We start from the raw sequence: 25,472 nt of genomic DNA, 5'->3' as shown, positions 1-25,472 counted from the left end.
TCAGAAAAATTCCATGGCCCGGCGCCCAACAATCACGAACTACCACAGGCCGTGACTAAATAAGTATCTAAAGCAGCCCTCTCCTCCCCAGCAGCACCACACCAGAGTCAGTCTCAAGACCAGCATTTTATAGGGAAAGCAGCGGGCCCTCAGTTCAAGAAAGACCCAACTTCAAAATAAAAGTCAACGCCCCACTCCTGGGACCGCATCACGTTGATCCACCAGGACCAGGCTGTCGGTGCCCTGGCCCGGCATCCGAGGTCTGGGCCTGCTCGGAGCTGCCCCCGGGCTGTTTCCGGGCAGGTGAGAACGACACTTTGGGGCTCCCAGCCCCCAGGGTGCAGCAGCCCCTCACTGGCTCCTGCTGTTCAGTTAAATCAGCCTCCTGGGGGTGAGTCACCGGTGCTGCTGCAGCCGCAGTGACCATGTATGGCGGTCGGGCCGCCGCGAGGAGCCACGAGGAAAGCCACGCCTCCACACGAGGGGCTTAGCCAGCGCAGATCAGCCCCGAAGGACCAAAAGCCCACCCACCCTGTGGTGTCTGGAAACGGTTCAGAAGCGGGGCCACGTATTTGCGGAGCTGGGGGAAGTCGCCGCGCGGCAGGCGGGGCTCCAAGGAGTAAGGGGGGGATGTGGCAATGGCAACAGACTGTGCGCCCCACGTGCCAGCCTTCCTCTGAGCCACGAGTTCAGAGAAGCTGTTGCTGGGGACCCAGAAACACCCTTTCCCTCCCTCCGACGTCCCCAGGACGGTCCTTTGGTCCCAGCCTCCACACACAAGCTCCCAGACAGAGCCACGGCTTCCCGGTTCTCCGTTCCGTCGCGGTGCCAATGGCTGGAGCGCGAGTCAGCAGGGAAGCGCCAGGAGCCGGCCCTGGAGTCCAGAGGGGAGGCCTTCGGTGTCCACTGAGCAACCCGCTCTGGAGCCGAGCCAGCCAGCAGCAGCAGGGAGCCACCAAAGCAAAGGCCACGGCTGACACGCGACACCTGTGAAGGCATCCTTCTCTGTCTTTCATCTCTGGAAAAAGCGGGGAAGGAAGGTGTCTGCTTTCTCCAGAAACCTTTCTGTTTCTGGAGAACATGGACAAGAACCAATGTCCAGTCCGCGGGTTAAACACCTAGGCCAGGGCACTCAGGCCTAGCATCTGAAAGCAGTTCAGTCCAGGCCCGGCATACGTGGAACCAAAGGCAGGTGGCAAGGAGAGGCCTGGGCCGGCTCACCCGTACAGCTGTCCTCTCACGACAGAAAAAGGCACTTGAGCAGACAGGTGAGTGCGTGGGAGCACGGGCAGCCCCCGAGCCCCAGTCACCAGTCGCTGCCTGTGTCCTCTGAGGCCCAGGTGAAGCGCGTCTGGAGAGCAGAAGGGAGGACAACCAGAGGCCTAGGGGGCAGATGTTCCATCAGCTTCAGGGTAAGCCCATTCGGAGCTCCCTCGCCTTCGCCAGCAGCCAACCCGAAAACTGAGCTGGGAGGAAGGGTCTCCCAGGTACACAAACCACCAGGGGGCATCAGCTGACACCCCACCCCCACCCACCCACCCACCCCCGAGGCACAGAGCTGGTCCCAGGGCCCTCGCCCTCCAGCTTGGAACGCGACCTAACTTGCTGCGAAAGTAAACCTGAGAAGAGACTCCCGGCCAACAGGGTGGAAGGGGCCGATCAGTCCGGGGTGGCAGGGCACCCAAGGCCGCGAGGAGCCATCGTGCCGCCGTACGGCCTCAGCTTCCAGGGAAAGGGCACGAAGCAGGCTCTCCTGGGGCTGGACATGGGGGTGGGCAGGGGCTTTCATTTCAGAGGCTGTGGGGGGGCCAGTAAAGGTCCTGGGAGAGGGTGGCTGGTGGCCCGGTACCTCCAGTGTCCCCCACCCCCAGGAGAGCAGAGGTGCCCACGGGGAATGTCCCCTCCCCAACGCTAACCACGCTCTTCCGCTGCCAGCTGCCGCCCAGAAGTGGGCTCCTCCCCAAACATGGGTGTGGGGGTCTCCAGAGTCCTCTGTAGCTGTCCCAAAGCTGTCCCAACAGAGAAACACTCCTAAAGGGCACCTGTTCTAACAAAATCAAAGAAAGAAATGGAAGAGAGAAAAGGGGAGAGGATAAGAGAGGAAGCAGCGAAAGAAACGGGGAATGTGAGGGGGAAGGACAAGGAAGGAAGAGAAAGAAGGCGGCGCCGGCCACACCAGGCTCACAAGCCCAGTCCTGCCATCAGCCCCGGGGAGGGCGAGCGCAGCCGTGGGGGCTCGGGCTCAGCGGGGGTGCCCACAGGCAGGCCACAACCCGCCCCCCCAGATGGGGCTCAGAGGCCCCCAGCTGCCTCCACCAGCTGGCCCAGCCTGCTAGAAAGCTCCACCAGCCCCTGTCTCCTCAAGGTGATGTGGCAAGCAGGTGAGGGGCCAGCTGGCCGGGCCCTTCCCTCAGAGGGGCTGAGCGAGAACAGGGGCACCAGAGGTGGCATGAAATGCTCTAGAATGATCACGGCAGTCCTCCCACTGTGTCCTGTTTCCTCTTTTACACTCCATGGAGACAGGACCCCACCGCGATCCGGCCAGGTTTAGAGGCTCCAGGAAGAGGTGAGGGCGTGGAGACCCCGCACCTGCCTGGGCCGCACAGCCACATGCGTGGGTCCCGCGGGCCCGGGCGGCTGTCCACCCCCGCGCACACTCGGAGTCACCGTCTGAGGAGAGACCTGAAATGGTACAAGAGCAACAGCCCAGCCGCCTCTGGTCACCAGCGTCAGTGCTCGAGTGCGGTTCCCCCGGCCCCTGGCCGGCTCTGCGATGCCTTCGCTCAGGCCAAAGTGTGGGGGGCCCCTGCTGCCTTCTTTCTCCTTGCTTTCGAGCAATAAAGGTGGGCCTTAGAGAAAACTACTAGAAGACCCTAAGAGCTTCGAACTAGAGAAAATGCAAACAGAACAGAGCCCACAAAGTCCTCACGTTAGATGTAGAAGATGAAGCCCCAAACCGGCACCCGACTGGCCCACTCAAGAAACTGGCCTGACCTTCCACTCACTCACTGCACTCGGGCACCTTCCCCAGGACGCCACCAGCTGCTCTGTGGTTATCCCTGCGGAACGGGGCCGACTTCCCAGGCTCTGGGGACAGCCACCAACCTGGCTGGATGTACAGCCCCGGCCTGCCCCACAAAGAATTCATTCGGGGACGAAAAGGGACCTGGAGAGCGCCTGGGGCATGATTCCCAACAGGCCCGACTAAGCGACCGGACACGGACGGACGGCGTGGGCACCCTTCTCGGGATGGCCGCCAACCGCTCCCCCTGTGCCAGAAGATTCCAACTGCAGGTGGGGGCCCTGTGATGACTCTCACCAAGAGGCAGGGACTGTGCCTGCTGGAGAGACAAGACACGTGGAGGGGCCTCCAGAGGCACACGATGAACTCGGAGGCCCTGGCTGACAGCAGTATGAGAGAACTTTCCTGGACCTTCCAGGCCAGCTATTAAACAGTCACATGAACGACCTCAACGCCTCATGGAACAAAAGAAACTGCCCAGTCAACCCCCAACATCGGGAGAAGTAACAAACCGCCAATAGTTGAAGTCACTGAGTTTCAAGGTGGTTGCTCCCAGCGAGGGAGAGCGGACCCAGCCGGCAAAACCGTGAAGGCAGTGAGTACCAGAACACCCAGGACGATGGTTCTGTCCGGATGGCAGGAGGGGCAAGCAGAGGTCTTCTGAGACCCTGAGAGCATTCCGTCTCTTTACTTGGACACACCTAGATGTATTATCTAAATCACACACACACAATCCATATACTTCCGTACGGTACCATTTCTCCAAAGTTGACACAACTTTCAGTAAGAAAAGAGAGAGGGACAGGTGCTACACTCAAGCCTGCAGAGATGGGGTTATTTCCAAGCACGCTCCTGGCCTCTCTCACTGGGTGTCTGTCAGGTTTCAGCGGACTCGAGTGGGGTGTGCGGGGGGCTGGCCACGGCAAACACGGTCCCTCCCGTTCCCGCAGTTCCCAAACATCCGCAAGCAGATGAGGCCATAAGAAGGGCTTCTCCTTGGGTGGTGAAATGCAAGCAATTCAACAAAATCTGGATCCCAGGTCCCCACGCCCCCGCCCCCACCCACGACGAAATGGCACTCACGACGTCTCTTCAACACGCGCACGGCACCACCCGACCAACTGAGAACTAAGAACACGGCCACTCTGAGAGTCAAGTTCCGCACCGCGGCCTCCGGGACTCCAGGAGGCGAGAGGCAGTTCAGCACCGCAGCGACAGGGCCTCTGGGGTCGGGCCAGGTGGGACCCGAGTCCAGCTTCTGCCACCCACACCAGCCGTGCGTCTCCAGCAAAGCTCCTCCCCTGGCAAAACGGGGCCAGTGGGACCACTTCCCACGTGTGTTACAGGCTTACAGGAGATAAATGTAAGCACAGCACCTGTACAGTGCCTGACATACGGTAAACACTCAGAAACGAACGCTACCAGGAAAGAAAGATGCAAACTATGGCTGTATTTTTAGGCCGAAGATCGTATCAGATGGTTTCTACATATCCTTTTATGCTGGGTACCTTGGGTGCACCCGGTAACTATTTAGTGACTTGACCTTGTTAGGAAGTTGTAATCATAACCCATTATTCTTTCTAAAAGCAATCTGGAAAAATCCCAGAGCCCAATTAACATTAAGAGAGGGAAGGCGTGAAGGGAGGAGCACTGGGCAAGAACCATCCAGAGCTACTTTCTCTGTGGGGGAAGCACTTTATATTGAACAACTGCTCTGTTAAGCCCCACGGGTGCTGCCGGGTGAAGGCTGGAGCACCTGCCCACAGCTCTAAGTGGGTCCACATAGCACCGCCCCATCTCAGAGTCAAAGGGGCACCTGTCAAACGTGAAATATTACCCGGGTTATTAGCAAGCACCGAACTGCACGCAGAGGGAAGCCACCAAGCCAGGAAACAACTGGCCTACCGCGAGGAGACGCTGGCCTTGAGAAACAGCAGTCCCCAGCTCCCAGAACACAACGTGCCCGGGTGCAGGCCCGGACGTGACACAGCCGTGTCATGTCCGGGGGCAGGTAAGAAGGATCACCCTTCAGCTTCCAGTCGCTCGGCATTCCAGATCTTCTAGAAACACAGGTAGATCCCGTCTACAGCTGAGCGCACACAAACTCAGGCCAAAGACATGGAAGGTCACAGCAGGCCAGCCTTGTAACTGTGAGACCTGCCGGCCCGGCCCGGCCCAGCCCGCCCACCCACCCGCCCGCCCAGTGTGACGAGCTGTCCCTTTCCAGCACAACGTGGCAGAGGGGCAGATGCCAACAAAACCAGCTCTTCTAGCACCTTCCTCTTTGCCCGGCAAGGACGGCTCTGATATTAAGCTTGTGTTTCTCAAACTTTTAAAAATCAATTTCCCCTTTAGGGTGAACACGCAAACGGACTTGGCCTTCCCAACAGGCCCAGATTCTGATACTTCATCTTCCACTGGGTAATGGCCCCACTCTGAAAATCAACTGCTGCCCTCTACACGTTCCCACCAGCCAAGATTCAGTAGCATTTTCTTTGAAGTCCGTGTGACAAAAAAACCACGGATTTTTAAAACTCTAAAAATAATACCTAAATATAAAGTTAAACTGTACAACTGCCTCTGCTTTTCAAATTCTACAACCCCCATTATCTTGAACACTTAACCACGCTTCTGAACAGGGAACAGGCATCCCCTTCCCTGACCCCCGATGGAGCCCACCGCTCCAGGAATGTGGCCCGGTGGGAAGGTTGGCCGGCCCTGAGGAAAGGGCTGTCCCAGATCCCGGCGTGCCCATGCCAGTTCAGAATCCATCATGCTAGGACCTGCTCTGGGCACTCTTAAGAGCTTGACAGAGGGTGAGTTAAGGGCTTTGCTTCCAAAAAAGACAAAATCAGAATATGTGGGACTTGGTGGCATTTTATCATTCTCCCAACACACCCCCCGGCCCCTCCACCCCAATACTCCCTGAGCACTGACATAGCCTGAAACAAGGCTGCTACTTTGCCTGGTCTCCCCTGGTTTAATAAACTCACTGCTGGTGGGACAGACTGACTTCCTCCTCACAGCTGTTGACAGCACTGACCCCAGGACCTTGGCATCACACGATTACAAATCAAGTCGGGGAAGAGGCCTGTACAGAGAGGTAGGTGATTCCTGGCCTTTTTTTTTTTTTTTTAATGTTTATTTATTTTGAGAGAGCATGCACACATGCAAGTGGGGGATGGGGATGGACAGAGAGAGGGAGACAGAGAATAGCAAGCAGGCTCCACGCTATAAATGCACAGCCCGAAGCCACAAACCATGAGCTCATGATCTGAGCTGAAATCAAGAGTCAGAAGCCCAACTGACTGAGCTGCCCAGGCGCCCCTATTCCTGGACTTTTTGAGTGTGACTAACTCGAGGTCAAATATTCTGAGGACCCTCCTGAGATGATAATCGTACTTCCGGTGCTTGTTAATGGAGAAAATAATAGACAAAGACCACTATGAAAAATCATTTCCCTCCTACTAATCACAACAGCATCTCTGTGCATTTGAGAGGTTGTAAGAATGAGAAATCTCCTTCAATATACAGAGAACCGGGGGGGGGGGGGGCGCGCAATACAGCTGCGTGGCTACCTAACTATCACCTTCCCCTCTAAGGGTCCTGAGCCCCTAAATCGGGAAACAGACCCAGAGACAACAGCCTTTCACAGACACTGGAGGAGTGTCTGCTCTGTGCCTGTACATTAGAGCTACAAGGCCTCGGGGGAGGGCGGGTAATAAATATGATATACAATCTCACGTGTTAAGTGTTGTGAAGAAGGTGCAAGAAGATGAGGAGACGAGAGGCAGAGGCTGTTTCATATTTAAGAAAACAGTCAAGGAAGGCCTCTCTGAGGAGGTGATGTTTAAGCCAAGACCTGAATGAAGTGGAAGAGAAAGCCACATTGTTGCCGTAGAAGCCCAGAGACTGTTGCAGGAACAAGGAAGAGTAAACCCAAAGGCCCTGAGACAGGCATGACCTTGACAAAGGGGCTGGGCGCCTGGAAAGGAGGAAGCTGGGGGGAGGGGGGGGGGCACGGGGCGGGCAGCGGCAGAGGCGGAGATCACTCAGGTTGATCAGAGGCAAGTCGGGCTTTGGAGTTTCTTCTAAGTGCACTGGGGACCCCAGGGGACTGGGTGCAGAGGGGCGTGAAGGAGGCAGGAGGGGACAGAGGAACAGCAGGGAGGCAGGGAGAGGCAAGCAATGGAGGCCCCGCACCCAGGCAGGCGGTAGAGACAACAGTCAGCTGATGCCAGGAAAGAAAGGAGTCAAGGAGGACTCTAAATTGTTCTCTGAGAAACTGGCCGAGTGCTTGGGGCCATTCCCTGAGGCGACGAGCGAGGCTGGTGTACCGGCTGAGACGGCCACAGGAGGGCCGGTGGTGACAAACACAGGACCAGGGCGGACCGGGGTCCCCATGGGAGCACATACTGGACAAAGAAGAGGAGACACCAGCAGATTCAGATCAAAGGATGTGCAAATGAATCCTGGCTCCGGTCTTGCCAGGGTGGCCTCAGGCAAGCTTCTCCGGGTTCTAGGCTGCTCACCCATTCACCAGGAAAACCACCACACCACTGTGAGGGCTAAAGACACAACACAGGGGTGCTGGGTGGTTCGGTCAGTTAAGCGTCCAACTCTTGGTTTTGGCTCAGGTCAAGATCTTGTGGTTTGTGAGTTCGAGCCCCGCGTCGGGCTCCGCACTGACAGTGCGGAACCTGCTTGGGACTCTCTCTCCCCTTCTCTCTCTCTCTGCCCCTCCCCCACAGGGCGCTCGTACTCTCTCTCTCTCAAAAATAAACTTTAAAAAAGAGAGACAGAGAAATAACAGGTCATACTGCACAAATACAGGCAAAGGTAGAATCAAATATTACATCTTTTTTTTTTAAGTTTATTTATTTTGAGAGAGAGACAGCATGAGCGGGGGAGGGGGAGAGAGGGGGAGAGGGGGGGAGAGGGGGGGAGAGGGGGGGAGAGGGGGGGAGAGGGGGGGAGAGGGGGGGAGAGGGGGGGAGAGGGGGGGAGGGGGGGGAGGGGGGGGGAGGGGGGGGGAGGGGGGGGGAGGGGGGGGGAGGGGGGGGGAGGGGGGGGAGAGGGAGAATCCCAAGCAGGCTCTGCACTGCCCACGCAGGGCTCAAACCCACAAAAACAGGAGATCATGACCTGAGGTGAAACCGAGAGTCAGACGCTTGAGTAAGCCACCCAAGCAGCCCATTTCTCTTAACACAGGTCTGTGACTGATACACAGTTGAACAAAAAGGGGAAAAAATGAATTAAAACAAACCAAACCAGGTTATCCCAAGCGAGCCCCCTTTGCCATTGAGGCACGCGGCTCCTCTCCACAGCAGGGGGACAGAGAGGAGGGAGCCACGGCCTGGTCCAACGTGACAAAAGGGCACTCAGGTTTCGGGCGTTGTGTCCATCTGGCTTCAAACTTCTGCTGTGAGGCCTCTGTTACTGTGTCTCTTCGGCAGAAAGCCTGAGGCGGGTTGCCCACTGAGGTTAACTACGGTTGGATTCGGGGGTCTAAACTTCACATGTGGTGGCCGAGGGGACAGTGTAGCAGACTTATACTTGAAACCAACCGCAGAGGACTGCCCAGTGCAGGTGACCTGATGGGAGCTGGCGGCCCCCCGGGAACAAGGTCAGGCCTAGAAGCCCACCTTCATGGACCTTTCACCGGGGAGAAGGTTCCAGACCCCGTCGCCATCCTCTGCTGAGTTCTGAAGGGGTGCCACAGGAGGATACGGTACCTGGTCACAGCCAACAAGACACACGAACAAAGGCAAGAAGGATGTTCAGAGAAGAGGACAGCATACGCAACGGGGTGCGTTCAGGAGAAAAACTGGTGCACGGGCTCGGGACCAGGTGGGGGAGGGACAGCACACCTCAGCATCCCAAGAGAAATGACTGAGTGGAAAACGTGGTGAGAAATGCAGCTGGAGGGACAGGCCAGAGCCAGGCACACAGGGCCATGCCCACCGTGCCAGGACCCCGCGTTCATGCCTGGCCGTCGGGAGCCTTGCCGGGGGTTTGAGCAAGGGGGGGCCGCGGTGAGGTTCACATTTCTGAAAGGTCACTCTGGCTGCATCAGTATGGAGAACAGACTCAAAGAGGAAGGGCCAGAAGCAGAAAAAGCGGTTAGAAAGTCCCACAGTGCTGGACCCTTGGGATGGGAAAAATGAGGCAATGTCACCCCCAGCTGGCACCAGGAGGGTGCACACATTCACACGGACCTTTCAGGGCAACCCGTGCAAATGGCCTGCCCATTAAACATTGTAACATCCTTTGAAAAATGTTGAGTACCTCTTCTCGGAGCGGCTCAAAGTCCCTTAACACACTCGGAACCTGACCCTTCCTAGGGGAAGCCGGGCCGTGCGGTCTGTGCAAAACCATCAGCCCAGGCTGTGACATCCTAGCTCATATGTCACCAGAAGTACAAGACACAGGGGAGGGGCCCTCGGAGGAGCAGGGCAAGGGCAGGAAGGAGCTGTACTTGCCAGGGCACATCCTTTCTGCATTCTCTTTTACCACTTCTAAATGTTAGCCATTAACAAAGTCAAACCAAGTAAAAAAAAGGAAGAAGGAAGAAAGGAGAAAGACAGTGTCCACAATGCCTGAGCGCCTTCATTTCTCTTTACTATAAAACCTCTAAGACATTTTCTACGAGACCTGGTGACTCAAAACTTCTCAACGGGAAAACATTTCTCATAGGGGAAATGGAAAATTATGGTAATTTGCACAATGAATGTGTCACCTGAGAAATCTTTATGAGTAGAAATTCCTTACGGGGACAAAAGTGAAAATCCCCTAGAAGAGCAGCCGGCGGCCTTTGCCAGGTGCGGCCGAGCCGCTCGGACGCCGTGATGACCTTCCAGAGAGGCTCACACGCAGCTCTGCGTGCGGCCTCAGGGACTTGCCGGACCCCTGGCCCCAGTCACCCCCTCCTGCCTCGGCATCAAACCAAAGCGGGCCGAGCACCTCGGGTTCCTTTCCTGAAATGGGGATGATGAGGATACAAGTTCCCGCTGCATAACGCGGCTGCCGGCGACCATCATTCCAGCTGCACGTGAACCCACGCTAGCGATACCGAAGGAGAAAGGGGAATCTGATGCCAACTTCTTCTCAAAGAAGATGTGAAATCTCACCAGGCCCCCATGAAATGAAAGACGACAAGGAAAAGGCCCTGCAAATGGCAATGCTTACCAAAACACAGGCTGCAGTGCTCATCCTTGATGGCAAAAGTCACCTACCTGCTCTCTGCAAAGAACACGATGATTCTGGAGGAACACCGGGGCTTTCATTGAGAAAGCAGGTAGAACATGACAATCCCAAAGGAAGGATTAGTTGTCCCATGATACTAGTCAGGGTTGGGACCCAAGCCAAAAGGAAAAAGGAAGTTGAGTGCCAACTGTTTGGGAGTGGATGTATTCAGACTTCAACGTAGCACATGCATTTCACGTGACTTTTCCTCGGCTTGTTTCCTCACTAGGATTCGTGACTGCTAAGATCCCTTCTAGTGTGAAGATTTAATAAATGTTGAATAAATGCTTTCACCAATAAGACTGCCAGATGACAAATGTATAACAGATACTAAGCGAGCGACAAAAATGAGACTGTAACCCAGCACTGAGCAGACTTTCATTTAAAACTTTCCCTATACGGGGCGCCTGGGTGGCTCACTCAGTTAAGCGTCCGACTTTGGCTCAGGTCACAATCTCGCGGTCCGTGAGTTCAAGCCCCGCGTCGGGCTCTGTGCTGACAGCTCAGAGCCTGGAGCCTGTTTCAGATTCTGTGTCTCCCTCTCTCTCTGACCCTCCCCCGTTCATGCTCTGTCTCTCTCTGTCTCAAAAAGAAATAAAGGTTAAAAAGAAAAAATTAAAAAAAAAAACTTTCCCTATATTGGAGGACGCCTGGGTGGCTCAGTCTGTTGAGCATCTGACTTTGGCTCAGGCCATGAGTTTGCAGTTCGTGGGTTCGAGCCCTTCATCGGGCTCTGTGCTGTCAGTGCAGAACCTGCTTTGGATCCTCTGTCCTCCTCCCTCTCTGCTCCTCCCCCACTCACACTCTCCCTCGCAAAATCAAACATTTAAAAAAACAAAAACCTTCCCTGTATGGGAAATCTTGAGATGGACAAGAGCTACACAGGACATATATATTCGGATACAGAACTATGCACAGCAGAAGCCAGCACCAAATTGTCTACTTACTATTCCAGATAGTTGGTTCGACTGAAAATATTTTGTAAAACTTGACTGAGGAAAACTAAATGAGTACAAGGATATTTTAGAGGGCTATTTTGGGTTATGTTAGGCCTGGATAACAAGTGGTCAAGAACTCAATGTCTCCATTTCCAATGATTTTTTTTTTAATTTTTTTTAATGTTTTTATTTATTTTTGAGACACAGAGAGACAGAGCATGAGCAGGGGAGGGGCAGAGAGAGAGGGAGACACAGAATCTGAAGCGGGCTCCAGGCTCTGAGCTGTCAGCACAGAGCCCGACGCGGGGCTCGAACTCACGGAGTGTAAGATCATGACCTGAGCCGAAGTCGGCCACTTAACCAACGGAGCCACCCAGGCGCCCCTCCAATGGTTTTTTAAAACTGCTGTGCTCCTCAACTCCAGCTGCTAAAGGGCAGCTCTAGAACAGTTTCTGGACAACAGCCCTGGGAGGATTCAGGAAGCTCAGGGCCCCAGCGCTTGCCCTTGAACAAACAGCTCTGGCTGACCTCCAGCCCCTCCAATCCCCTCCACCTGCAACAGCCGTGAATCAGCAAAGCTGCTGGAAGCCTTTTAACGATTGATTGACTCGCAAACGCTGGTGGTTTTTCAGCCAGTCGCTTTGGAGTGGGAGCTTCCGAGAGAAACTTGGAAAGCACCCCTAGTTGCTGCCTGGTTCCTGTTTCCCGGTCCTAAGGCCTGAGAGAGACACAAACAGGTACAGAAAGAGAGCTTGCAGCAGCCCTCTGAGGTATGCAGACCAGCCCCAAGGGGCCACTTACTGGGGCCACAGTGGGGGAAGTCGGCACATACACTTAATTCTTAGAAGTATGGAAGACTGGTCAGCATTCTAAATGTTCTGTTCCTTTTTTTTTTTTAAGAGTTTATTTTTATGTAATCTCTACATGCAACACGGGGCTCAAACTCACAACCCTGAGATCAAGAGCCACACGCACCACTGACCCAGGCCAGCCAGGTGCCCCTAAACGTTCTGTTTCATCATTTTACCCTTATCTTCTCAACTTCCCAAATGTAAATATAAATTAGGGGTGAATATTTGCAGCCTATGTTGCAAATAAGAGTTAACACTCTTGTTATACAAAAGGCTCCTCATACAAACAACAATGAAAACGTTATGTCCCCGTAAAAGCTTGTACACAAATGTTCACGGCAGCATTACTTGTAATAGTCAAAAGGTGGAAACAACCCAAATGTCCGTCAACTGATGGATAAATAAAACGTGGTGGGTCCAGGCAATAGAATACTGGACAATAAAAAAGTAATGATAAAGGGGTGCCTGGGTGGCTCAGTCTGTTAAGAATCTGACTCGTGAGCTCAGCTCAGGTCTTGATCGCAGGGTCATGAGTTCAAGCCCCACGTTGAGCTCCACACTGGGCGTCAAGGTTACTTAAACAAAACAAAAAGTAAAAATATATGCTACAACATGAATGAACCTGGAAAATATTATGCTAAATGAAGGCAGCCAAAAGACCACAAGTTACAGGATTCCATTCACATGAAATGCCCGGAACAGGCATATCCATAAGGATAGATAATGACTGCCTACTAGGGCTCAGGGAGACAGAGGGAAACAAAGAGTGACTGGTAATGGGTTTCTTTCGAGATAATACAAATGTTCTGAAAATAGAGAGAGGTGATAGTCGTGCAACTCTGGGAATATACTGCAAGCCATTTAATTGTACACTTTTTTTTTAATGTTTATTTTTGAGAGAGAGAGAGAGAGGCAGGCAGACAGTGTGAGTGAGGGAGGGACAGAGACAGGGAGACACAGAATCCAAAGCAGGCTCCAGGCTCTGAGCAGTCAGCACAGAGCCCGATGTGGGGCTCAAACCCACGAGACGTGAGATCATGACCTGAGCCGAAGTCAGCTGCTTCACCAACTGAGCCACCCAGCACCCCAACTGTACGCTTTAAATGGGTGCTGCATGGGTACCTCAATAAAGCTATTAAAAATTAACAAGAAAAAAAAAATCTCCCAACAGAAAAATGAGTCAAGGAAATGACGAGGCAATTCACAAAAGAAACACAGGTGGTCAATGTATTCTATACAGAAAAAAAGACATTCAGCCTAATAAAGAAATATAAAGAAGTACGAGATACCACTTCCAGAACAGGGCGGGCAAAAATCTAAAAGACTGACAGTTTCCACTGCGGGCCAGGGCGTGTTCTCAGGATCATGAAATGGTACATTTTGTCTAGATGGCGGCCTGCTGATACTGATGGGAATTTTTAATGCATTCGTTGGTTGGGTAAAAACTAATGCTTGGATGTGAGTAGCTGATCAGAGAGCCCACGGTACAGATGCGGCGATTTCCCAATCGGATGGGGATTTCGCCCAGCTGGGAAAAACTGTGAGTCCTGGTAAAGGACTGTGGGGGGGGACCGTGTGCCTGTGCCCGGAGAAAACAGCCTTGCTAATATGTAATCAGCTCCACCACGTGAAACAACTGGGAGGTTACCAAGATCACAGGCTCGTCATTTCCAAAGGGCAGCGGCACGTGGAGAAAATGCCGTCAAAGGGAATAACTGATAGCTGCTGTAGCTGCCTGCCTGCCTGCATCGTGTTCCAGAATACATGCTACGTCATCACTACCCGCAGTAATCCCCAGAGAAGAGTGTTAATCTGATCACCCCCACTGTGCAGATGAGCAAACCAAGGCTGAGAGGTTGTCAGCTGACCCAGCTCTCACTGACACGCCCAGATTCAAGGCCAAGTCCATCATACTCTAAAGATGTGCTCTTTCCACTTCAGAAAAGGACAAAACCTCCGCAGACATGGAGTGCCAGCCTCAAAAGACCCTTAGTCTGTCCCCAAAGGGCAAATTCTGTCATTAATTGGCACTTACCAACTCCTTCGCCTTATACTAATGAGTGTTACAAAACATCTTACGAAAACCCTTAGCGCACATCCCTAAGTCTTAGTTCTAATCTCCAGTGTTTCCTGCTGCCAGAGGAAACACAGGATTAAAACTCGGAAACATCCTGATTTCTGGAATCGTGGCACACCAGGTAACCAGGCCAAGTCTCACAGCAAACAACTACAAATGCTGAAGGAAAACTGTGAGACATTTTTTTTTAAATGCATCAAAGAACCGGCAAGTCAGTGAGGAACACTGAGAGGTCAAACAAAATTCAGCAAAGGCTGGAATCCAGAGAGCAAGTGGAGCTTTGAGGGTGGGTATCGAAGGCACCTGCAGAACTGAGCGGGCTCAAGTTCTCCCTCCCTCCTAAGGAGGGAGGTCTCGTGTGAGAATCCTCCAGAATAAAGCTGGAGCCACAAAGGATAAGTCAATGGAAAAAAGACTGCACAGAAACTGCCTGTACCAAAATCTTGGCAGGTAAAATCCCCTCCCCCCCCCCCCCAGAACTGGTAAACACTAGAAAGCCCCCAAATAGATGATAGCCCAAACTCACACATTATAAAAGATATACTTCAGGGAGACAAAAAGTGATCCCAGAATGAAAATATTAAATGCAAGAAAGAATGAGGACCAACTAAAGTAGTCAATAATAAGTGAGTGAATCCAAACAATACTGAACTAATGGCATCTTCCAAAATTTAAAAAAAGAACTAAAATGCACACCAATAGAATAAAAGGAGGGAGTGATGGGAATTAAAGTGTGCTAAGGTCTTTGTTTGACAGTAGGCTGTGAAGACAGTGACTAAAGTTAGACTTTGGTGATTTATGTAAACTGGAAGATATACCATGTTCATGAAAGACTTGAACATCATAAAAATGCCAACTCTATCCAAATTGATATGGAATAAATTCCAAAACAATTCTAATAAAGGATCCCAACAACTTTTTATGGAATTTGACAAGCACGATCTAAAATGAAGATGGGGGGGGCACCTGGGTGGCTCAGTCGGTTGAGCGGCCAACTTCGGCTCAGGTCATGATCTCGCGGTTCGTGGGTTCGAGCCCCGCGTCGGGGTTCTGTGCTGACAGCTCAGAGCCTGGAGCCTCTTTCAGATTCTGTGTGTCTCTCTCTCTGCTCCCCACCCACTAACACTCTATCTCTCCTTCAAAAATAAATAAACATTAAAAAAAAATTGGGGGGGAGCATGGCTCAGACGGTTAAGCGTCCAACTTCAGCTCAGGTCATGATCTCACCCCCCATCAGGGGGGCCCCCTGATGAGCCCCCCATCAGGTTCTGGGCCGACAGTTCAGAGCCTGGAGCCTGCTTTGGACGGACTCTCTCTCTCTCCCCCCCCCTGCCCCTCCCCCACTCATGCTGTCTCTCTCAAAAATAAACATTAAAAAAATTTTAGGGGCGCCTGGGTGGCGCAGTCGGTTGGGTGTCCGACTTCAGCCAGGTCACGATCTCGCGGTCCGTGAGTTCAAGCCCCGCGTCAGGCTCTGGGCTGATGGCTCAGAGCCTGGAGCCTGTTTCCGATTCTGTGTCTCCCTCTCTCTCTGCCCCTCCCCCGTTCATGCTCTGTCTCTCTCTGTCCCAAAAATAAATAAACATTGAAAAAAAAATTAAAAAAAAAATTTTAGGTGTGCCTGGGTGACTCAGCTGAGTGTCCGACTTTGGCTCAGGTCATGATCATGCTGCTCTTGGGTTCCAGCCCCGCATCAGGCTCTGTGCCAACAGCTCAGATCTGTGCCTCCCTCCCTCTCTCTGCCCCTCCCCAGCTCATGCGCTCTCTCTCTCAAAAGTGAATAAACATTAAAAAAGCTTAAAAGTTGTTTTAAATAATGAGATTTTTGAAAAAGGAAAAAAGAAATCAGCCCCCTATCTCATAGCATACACAAAAATAATTTTAAATGGACTAAAGACCGTAACGTAAAAGGCAAAATCAAAAAATGTCTGGACGACAACATACAGGGGAATATTTTTATAAAGTAGGAAGGAAGTTCTTAAAAGGAACAGAAAGTGCAAACCATAAAAGAAAAAAAATGATAAACATTAAAATTAAGAATTTGTTTAAAAAAAAACCACAGTGAAAAGCAACAAACAGGAGGAAACGGACAGGTACAACACATATAACCGACAAAGGGCCAGTCTACAAAACAAAAACCAAAAACAACAAGAAATCCATATACAATAAAAAGACAGGGGAGCCCGGGTGGCTCAGTCAGTTGAGCGACCGACTTCAGTTCAGGTCATGATCTCGCGGTTTGTGAGTTTGAGCCCCGCGTCGGGCTCTGTGCCGACAGCTCAGAGCCTGGAGCCTGCTTCGGATTCTGTGTCTCCCTCTGTCTGCCCCTCCACTGCTTGTACTCTGTCTCTCACATTGTCTCAAAAACAAATAAACATTAATAAATAAAATGAAATAAAATCGACAACCCAGTAGAGAAATAAGCAAAAGATTTAAGCAGCTTTTTCACAGCAGCTGAAACCTGAATAAGTATACAAGGGACACCTGGCTGGCTCAGTCAGACGAGCACATGCCTCTTACTCTCAGGGTCGTGAGTTCAAGCCCCACATTGGGTGTGGGACCTCGTTAAACAAGAATTTTCATAAGTATATGAAAAGATGCTTAGCCCACTAATAATCATGAAAATGCAAATCAAAAGCACACAAGACGTCATTCCCATCAGATTACTAGAAATTAAAAAAAACTTTTTTTAACGTTTATTTATTTTTGAGAGACAGAGAATGAGCAGGGGAGGAACAGAGAGAGAGAGGGAGACACAGAATGCGAAGCAGGCTCCAGGCTCTGAGCTGTCAGCACAGAGCCTGACACGGGGCTTGAACCCATGAACCGTGAGATCATGGCCTGAGCTGAAGTCAGTTAGTTGCTTAACCCACTGAGCCACCCAGGTGCCCCAGATTACGAAAAATTTTTAGAGTCTAATAAAACCAGAGTTGGGAGGATGTGAAACAAACAGAATTTTCAGTTGAACTGTAAACGGGGGAAGGCACTTTGGAAACGTTAGGCATTATTTGGTTGGGCTGAAGGTCACACACCCTGAGATTCAGCCACACTCCTGAGGGTGCACCCTGCAGAAGCTGCACGGGGGGGGGGGGGGGGGGGGGGCCAGGAATGCTCACAGCAACACCGTCTCAGCAAAACACTCAACAACCCAGAAGTCCGCTAGCAAGAGAAAGGATAAGTAAATTCTCCTGCAAGGGAACTTTATCCGTGAAAGTGAAATACAACTACAGGCAACATGCATCACTCTCAAGAACCCATATTAAGCCAACAATTTAAGAAACTAAAGAAAACAACATGATTATATTGAGTTCAAAACATGCAAAATGAGGGGTGCCTGGGTGGCTCATTCGGTTGAGTGTCGGACTTCGACTCAGGTCACGATCTCACAGTTGGTGAGTTCAAGCCCCGCGTCCGGCTCAGTGCTGCAAGCTCAGACAGGCTCCAGGTCCGAGCACATCTCCCTCTCTCTCTGCCCCTCCCCTGCTCATGTGCACGCTCTCTCTCTCTCTCTCTCTCTCAAAAAAAAATAAATAACACAAAACAAAAACATGCAAAATGAGACAACACATTGTTTAGCAATACAAACACACGTGGTTGAAACTGTAAAGAGAATGATAAAAGCAAAACTGTGATGAGCTGGGGGCGGGGGCAGGACAGGATAGGATCAGGGAGGGGTGTTCCAAAGGTAACAAACGGTAACATTCTTATTTGTAAATGGAGCCATGGGTACATGGGTTTCCTTGTATCTATTCTTCATGCTGTATATATTTCTTTGTATCTACTCAATATTTAACAAAAAACAACTTACAAAATTAAACAATGTTCTTTCTGACTTTAAACAATGTTTTTGTTTTTAAATGTTATTTATTTTGAGAGAGGGAAAGAGAGGGTGAGCAGGGGTGGGGCAGAGAGAGACAGAGGGGGAGAGAGAGAATCCCAAGCAGGCTCCACACTGCCAGCACAGAGCCCCATGCAAGGCTCAAACCCACAAACCGTGAGATCGTGACCTGAACCGAAACCAAGAGTCAGACGCTTAACCGAGACACCCGGGCGCCCCTAAACAATGTTTCGAGGCATGAACTTGGGCAGCTGAGTTACAGTAAACCAGGAAAGTCCCTGACGGGGGCCCCCCACTGCCAAGACTACCGAAATGGGACGTGCTGCACACCAGGCTCGGAGCGCCTGGAGAAACAGCTTCCCGCTGGGCACCAGTGCCTCCCATTCGGGACAGGAAAGTGGCTGCTTTGATTAATAACAGTTCCAGCATAGGAAGTGGTGTGGGTGGGGTGGGGGGAACAGGTTCTACTGCCAGACCTCTTATGACAAAAGCTGAGTGCTTTTTCTTTCTTTTTTTTTGGGGGGGGGGTGGGTTCCAGCTTTACTGAGAAATAATTGACATACATCACTGGGTAAGTTTAACGTGTACAGCTCGTCTGAGTTGCCATATATGGTGATGTGTGATCACAACAGGTGCAGCTGACATCCTCCTTCTCACAGAGATACAAGAAAAATAAAGAGGGGCACCTGGGTGGCTCAGTTGGCTAAGGGGCTGACTCTTGGTTTCGGCTCAGGTCATGATCTCCCAGTTCGTGAGTTCAAGCCCTGAGTTGGGCTCTGTGCTGACAGCGTGGAGCCTGCTTGGGATTCTCATTCTCTCTCTCTCCCTCCTTCCCTCCCTCCCTCCCTCTCTCTCTCTCTCTCCCTCCCTCCCTCTCTCCCTCTCTCTGCCCCTCCCCTGCTCGTGCTCTCTCTCTCAAAATAAGTAAATAAACTTAAAAAAAAAAAAAGAAGGAAAACAATTTTCTCCTGTGATGAGGGCTCACAGGATCTACTCTCAATGGCCCCCCTTTTGTCACACGGCAGTGTCAGCTGCAGTCGTCAAGATGTCAGAGGAGGCTTCTGATGTTACCAGGAACCCACTGCACCTGCTTTCGGGGTGGTCCCGCCCTCAGCGGGAACCGCCACCCCCGAGCCTCCGCAGGCGGCTGTTTAGACAGGACTGAGCAACTCCCACTTCTAACCAGGCCCTCTGCTTCCTTCCTTGGAAGTTCAAGGCTTACATCTCTCCAGTTCCTGACAAGCAGGCTTGACTCTCCGAGCCCAGAGCCCAAGCCCCGGTTTTCTGCATGAATCCGTGGCGATTACAGCCCGGAGGTCTACTTTCACTGGCCCTTGGATGGGTAGCTACTGGTGGCGGGGGACCCACGAGAGGGCCGGGTACCTGTGCCGACAGCGCACACGTCCTCAGCAAGTGCGGAAACCGCTCAGTAAATGCTTACGCTTCGACCTCTGTTATTTCAGTCATTTAGAAACCGTGGCCAGCAAAGGAAGGAGGGAGTGGTCTCCAGGACAACATGCTTTGTGCACACAAACGTATCTGGAGTTTTTCATTTTCTCTCAGGCTGGGTCCCTCCCTTTTGTGACCACCCGCGCAAGCACCATCCTTCGAGGAATTTCAGGACGGTAAAGAGTGAGCCACCTGGTCTTTTATGTGGCAAACTAGTAAAACCCTGAAGCCCCGCCCACAGAGGCTGCCCTTCTACACGCAGGAGCTCAGTGTCTGTAAACAAAATCAAACCACTCAACGCTTACAAAATGGTCCTCCCTAGATACACACAGAGACATATACATGCATGGAATAGCTCTGGAAGGATCCACAGATACCATTAACAGTTCTCTGGGAGGGGAACTGGGTCAGGTATGGAAGGGTGACTCGCCTCCCCACAAGGCATTCTTTGGAACCTTCTAACTTTTGTACCTTGTACGTATTCCTATACCAAACATTTTTTTTCTTCCACAATTGTGCACGCTCTTTTTTGACCCTCTCAAGGGTCCTCTTCTCCTAACACATAATAACACCAGTTACCAATTATGGAGTCAGGGACCCGACTAAGCATTTCACATTCATCACCTCATCAATAATTCCAGCCAATAAAGTTATGTGTGAGGTCATCAGTAACCCCATTTTACAACGGAAGAAACTGAGGCTTGGAGAGACCAAGTATTTTGTCCAGAGGCACATCTAGTGGGTATAAGAACGAGTAAGAGTCCAGGTATGTCTGACTTCTAACCAGTACCCTACACTGCAGGCTTCTAGCGGGAGACCATCTGGCCCCAGGAGATGTTTGGCAATGTCCGGAGTCATGTTTCATCGTCACAGCTGGTGAGGTAGGTGAGTATTACAGGCATCTATGGGTGGAGACCAGGGATGCTAGAACCATCCCGAAGTGCACAGGACAGCTCACAACAAAGATTTACGCAGCTCTGAATGTCGGTAACACCAAGATTGAGAAGGGGCTGCCTGGGCGACTTCGTCGGTTAAACATCCGACTTCGGCTCAGGGCATGAATCTTGTGGTGAGTTTGAGCCCCATGTCAGGCTCTGTGCTGACAGCTGGGAGCCTAGAGCCCACTTCAGGGAAACAATTCCGTGTTTCCCTTTCTCTCTGCCCCTTCCCCACTCGCACTCTGTCTCTCTCACTCTCAAAAACAAATGAACATTAAAAAATAAAAATTGAAAAAAAAATCAAAGTTGAGAAACCATGCTCTACTAGAAAAAGACAGAGGAACTATCTTCTGGCCTAAACTGTCAAATCTCACAGGTCACCATTTTATTTTACACCCCTACTCCAGCCAGATACCACATAAACCGTCAGGTTTCTCCTGTCTTTAATCAACAGCATGCCAACCCCACATCACGCTGGGGTTCTCTCCAACCTGACTGCTGGTTCCTCCCTAGCCAGCCAAGGCTGATCATTCATCCACCCAAGCATGTCTACTGAGCACCAGCTATGTGCCAGGGACCGGAAGAAACAAGCCCCGTCCCCGCCTGCACGATGCCAACGGGCCAACGGGGAGACGGAGAAACCTAGGATTATCCCGTGAGGTAGGAATGCATTGAGACATCAGTGCAGGATGCTAAGAAATCAACGGAGGAGGAGCTCTACCCTCAGCTGGGTGGGTGACCGGGCAGGGCCCAGAGAAGGCTTCCCAGCAGCATTTGAGCTTATGGGAATTCAACAGGCAGAGGCAATCCTTCTCTTCCCAAAGGACCCCTCACCAGACCATTCAGAGTACGGTCTCTGAGAATCCACAGATGGACCCCTTTAATCAGAGAGCTTGGCAGAACTCCCAGAGCGGTCGCTGATCCCCTCTGGACAATCGGGATAATTCCTGCCTTGAGCGAGGACACAACCCAGCTTCCCCACAGGGAATTCTCAAAACAATTCTGTGGTGTAGGTACTGTTATCCCTATCTGACAGAGGAGGAAACTGAGGCACAGCAGTGACATAACTGGCCCTCAGGATACAGAGCCACTAAACAGAGATTCACACCTAACACCAGAGTCCTCACTGCCTACAAGGGGAGCTTCACAAATGTCAACCCAAACACGTTGTTCAGTCTGGATCTCCCCGCCCCCATGTCAGCAGAGCCTTCCACCATCAGTCATCCTTCCCCTGGATCGCCTCACACTTGGGAATAGACCCCTGTAGTGTTCCTTGTGTTATATGGTGATGACCCACACGGCTAAGAGCTCCTTGCTCCCAGGATCCAGTCTTCCCTAGCTAGCACCTGGCATGGCGTCTGACCTGCTGGGCACAGGAAGCACTGAATGCATTAACAAGCCAGGACTCCCTGTGCCCAAGCAAGCCAGAGCAGTCTGCCTTGGGGAGAACGCCCAGCCCTCTGTCACCAATACAGGGGACGTTCCCTCAGGCTGGGCCCAAGCCCCAGGGTCAGCAATCCAGTCACACAGGGACCAAGCAGGCTCCCTTAGCCAGCTTTCCCTCCAGCTTTGGGACAGTCATGATTCGTTCTTTGGTGGTACACCAGATGCTTATGTTTGGGGACATGCTGTACAAGAATACAGATCTTTAAACATTAGAACCTTAAAAGGAATGAACATGTACTCCCCACTGTCTGCCAGATGAGGTGCAGACAATAATGGCGGGGGCTGGAGCGGCCAGCTTGGACCAGGAGACGGAGATCTGGGTTTGAGCAAGGAGAGCCACATGATCACTAGAACCCCATTTCCGGATACTTCACAGAACAGAGCAGGATGCCCTACCAACTCTGGACTGCCTACTTCTAGATTATCAAGAGGAGAGGAGTAAATTTCGAGTTTGTTTCAGCCACTGTATTTTGGGATTGCTTGGCTGGAGCATGTTAGGTTGTATTTGATTAAAGCAAGGTGTGAGCATTTGCCCAGTGATTAACCTAGTCTGGTCTTCATTGGTAAACCACGAATAATGACAGCAACAATCTCCCAACCACACTCGCATACTGTCCTCACTGTATAGCTTGAAAGAAAAAGCTGCCTTGAAAGGGTGATTTGAATCGCGCTGAGCCTAGAGGAGAAGGACAAGCGAGCTGACCTTCTGGTTTGTTTCATCCTTGAGCATTACCGACATACCTCAGATTTCCAAGGAGCCCAGGCTACTCTTTTCTGACAGTTTGCGTAAACTCCAGCTTGGCTCTCCTCCTCCAGCTCATCACCTGAATCAAAGACACCCAAGTAGAAAATCGGATGAGAACCTGCAAGGCACCTGCTCCCTTAAAGCCGCCCTTTTTCACTCATCCATGAAACACAGGCAAATTCAGAGCCCGGCACAAAGTCAGTCCTCAGTACAAGTTCGTTTGGATCACTATCGGCCTGCTGCGTGCCGGACCCTGTGCCGGCCACCCGGGACACAAAGATGAGTGAACCCTCTCCCAGCCCTCACACACCCCTGCTTACCAGAAAGACATAACACAATGCTGAAAAGCAAGAGCGACAAGGCTGTGCCCAAGTTACCGCATTGCTACAGCATTAGCATCCCTCCGGGGGGTCTCAGACACTCTTGCTTTCCCATGAAATATACTCTTGCCCTAGGTGAGCACACCCACTCCCACAACCTCAGTGACTTTTGATGGAGGACGACTTCTAGCTCGCCACTGTATAGTCCCACTTGACTGTTCCACAGGCACCTGCTTTCAACGTGTTCAAAACTAAACGTATCTTCCCTTCTCACAGCTACTCCCCGTCCTGTTCCCTATCACACTGAGTGGCACCACCACCTGTGGGTCACAAGTGTGAGGTCAGTCCCGACACCTCTCTGCCCCTAGGAGCCACAGACACAAATACGTGATTCTGATACTGCCCTGAAGGAAGAAAAGCATAAAAGTTCTCCTTGCTCATCTACGTAACCACCGAGTTTTGCCAGTTCTCCAAAACCTCTCTCCCCACCCTCTGCCTCTAACCTAACTCAAGACCACCCTCATTTCTCACCTGGATTCTTCTAGCAGCCTCTCAACGGGTCTCCAGGCCTGCTCCCTTTAACGCCTCCTCCACATAAACAGGTGATCTTTCTAATCCACACATCTGATTCTTACATGGCTTTCCATTAACCTAAAACTTAAAAGCCCTTAACTAGGTTCACAAGGTCCCACAGGACCAGGCCACAGCCTGCTTCTTTAGTCCTACCTCTTGTCTCTGTCTCTAGGGCAGAGAACTCAATTCAGTTATGCCAGTAGCCCCTAAACTTTCTCACAAACTCCCGTCTTCAGGTGAGAATCCTCCCCCTTTTCTTGCGTCCGTTAGGTCTCAGCCTCCTGGGGAGAGAAAGCCTCCCTGGATCCGCCTAGACTGAGTGAGGTGCCTCTACTCTGTTTCCCGAGCAAGGAGAACTTTTATGCTTTTCTTCCTTCAGGGCAGTTTCAGAACCACGTATTTATGTCCACGGCTCCCACATGAGTCTCTGAGCTCTGGGGGATGACCACGAAACGAACAGTCACAGCAACACACACACACAGCATTTACGTTATGCTAGGAAGGGTTCTCCACACCTTGCACCTGTTACCTTATTTAATCTTTAGAACAACCTTAGGGGGCAGGTTTTATTACCATCTCTGCTTTAAGGATGAGGAAACCGGGGCAGACAGCGAGAACCTCACGTGTTTCAGGACACAGCCGGCAAGCACCGAGTCCGGATCCAAACCCGGGCTGCCTGGCTCCACAGTTCACACTTTCAACCACTCCACCAGGATCAAGTCTGTCTGGCGCACTCGCTCTAGCCTCACAACCTATCAGGTGCCTAGCCGCCGCGGGTGGAAGGAAGGAATGAATGAAATAATCCTGTACAGGGGCAGTATGGACCTCCCACTCTGCCAACACCTCCTGATCCGGCAAGCCCGTGCCCTCCTGCCCCCGACGCGCCGACGCGAGCTGCCCCGACACCGCGCCACGCTGCGGCCGCAGAACGACCACCCGCCACGGCGCGCGAGGTCAAGGGACGGTGACAGCCGGGCGGCGGGGGCGGAGATGCTACCAGCCGGGGTGTCACCCAAGCCGGGAGGCGATTCGCGCTCCCTCGCGGGAACTGCCGGTCCGCTCGCCCCCTCAGCGCTCGCTCGCCTGGCGGCTGCCCCGCAACCCCTTGCCCCGCGGGGTCACCCCCCAATCCCGGTTCCCTTCCCATTCCACTTCCCTCCCCTCCCCCACACAACCGTCCCCGGCGTCCCGCTGCGCCCCATCCTTCACCGCCTCCGCCCGGCTCCCGGGACTCCCCGGGCCCCGGGCGTCTGTTGGCCCTCACCTGCCATGTCCCGGACCCCACCGTAGAGGGAGGTGCATCACGGCCGCGAGAAGGCCGGGGACGGCACTTCAGAGCAGACAAAGGGCGCCGCCATGTCAGAGTCGGGCGGAACCGACCTCGCCGGCTTCCCGGCTGCAACTTCCGGCGCATGCGCAGCGCCCGCGCCGGCCGAGGACCGCGGACAGGCGCATGCGCCTACCTGCCCAGAAGTTCTGTATTACACAGTACTTCGGCACTTAGAATTGTCCTCATTGTAACCCTTCCTTGGTTTTCTGTTCCAAACATAACAGTAACAGCTTCTCCGCGTTCAGCGCTTACTGTGTGCCAGGCACTGTTTAGCGCTTTACGCGCATGATCTCCTTAAATCTTCTCACTAACCGTGGGGTTAGGCTTTTTTCTCCCCCTTTTGAAGAAGAGAAAACGGAGGCCCAGGAAGGTTGAACGAATTGCCCATTGTCACGTATCTTACAGGTGGTGGAGCAGAGATGTGAACCAGTTGTGTGGCTCCAAAGCAGCAGATCCCCATTTATGTTTTTCTACCTTCTGAGCCAATCATTACCCCGTTCTCTATTTAGGGCAGAGCCAGGATTAGCCTGGGTGTGAATGAGGGTGCTAGAAACAAAAAAAAAGTGTCTGCAGACGTGAACAGTCCTTCTCTGGCCTCTTTCCAACTTTAAAGCACCTCTAGGCCATTGACTTCTCTATTTCCTCACAGTTCGTGGGCTCTCTCCTTTCTTCACTTCTGATCCTGTTGATTTCCCATGAA

At 52.1% G+C, this 25,472-nt stretch overlaps 1 protein-coding gene across 1 annotated transcript in view; it reads right to left on the bottom strand.

The window, feature by feature from the left end:
* ZBTB17 (zinc finger and BTB domain containing 17) overlaps positions 1-24,809 on the bottom strand; it is a 31,949-nt gene extending 7,140 nt beyond the window's left edge. The window contains exons 1-2 of the mRNA XM_047082831.1: positions 24,707-24,809; positions 22,546-22,628 (exon numbers count right to left, since the gene is read on the bottom strand). The gene's annotated coding sequence lies outside the window, so the exon portion shown is untranslated. The remainder of the gene's footprint in view (positions 1-22,545; positions 22,629-24,706) is intronic.
* Between the last annotated feature and the right edge of the window lie 663 nt (positions 24,810-25,472).

This window comes from Lynx rufus, unplaced genomic scaffold, assembly GCF_022079265.1.
Source record: "Lynx rufus isolate CCGP_SWC_20201006 ecotype Redwood Valley unplaced genomic scaffold, mLynRuf1.p SCAF_2, whole genome shotgun sequence".
NCBI lineage: Eukaryota > Metazoa > Chordata > Mammalia > Carnivora > Felidae > Lynx > Lynx rufus.
This window is presented reverse-complemented; position numbering and strand designations above follow the sequence as displayed.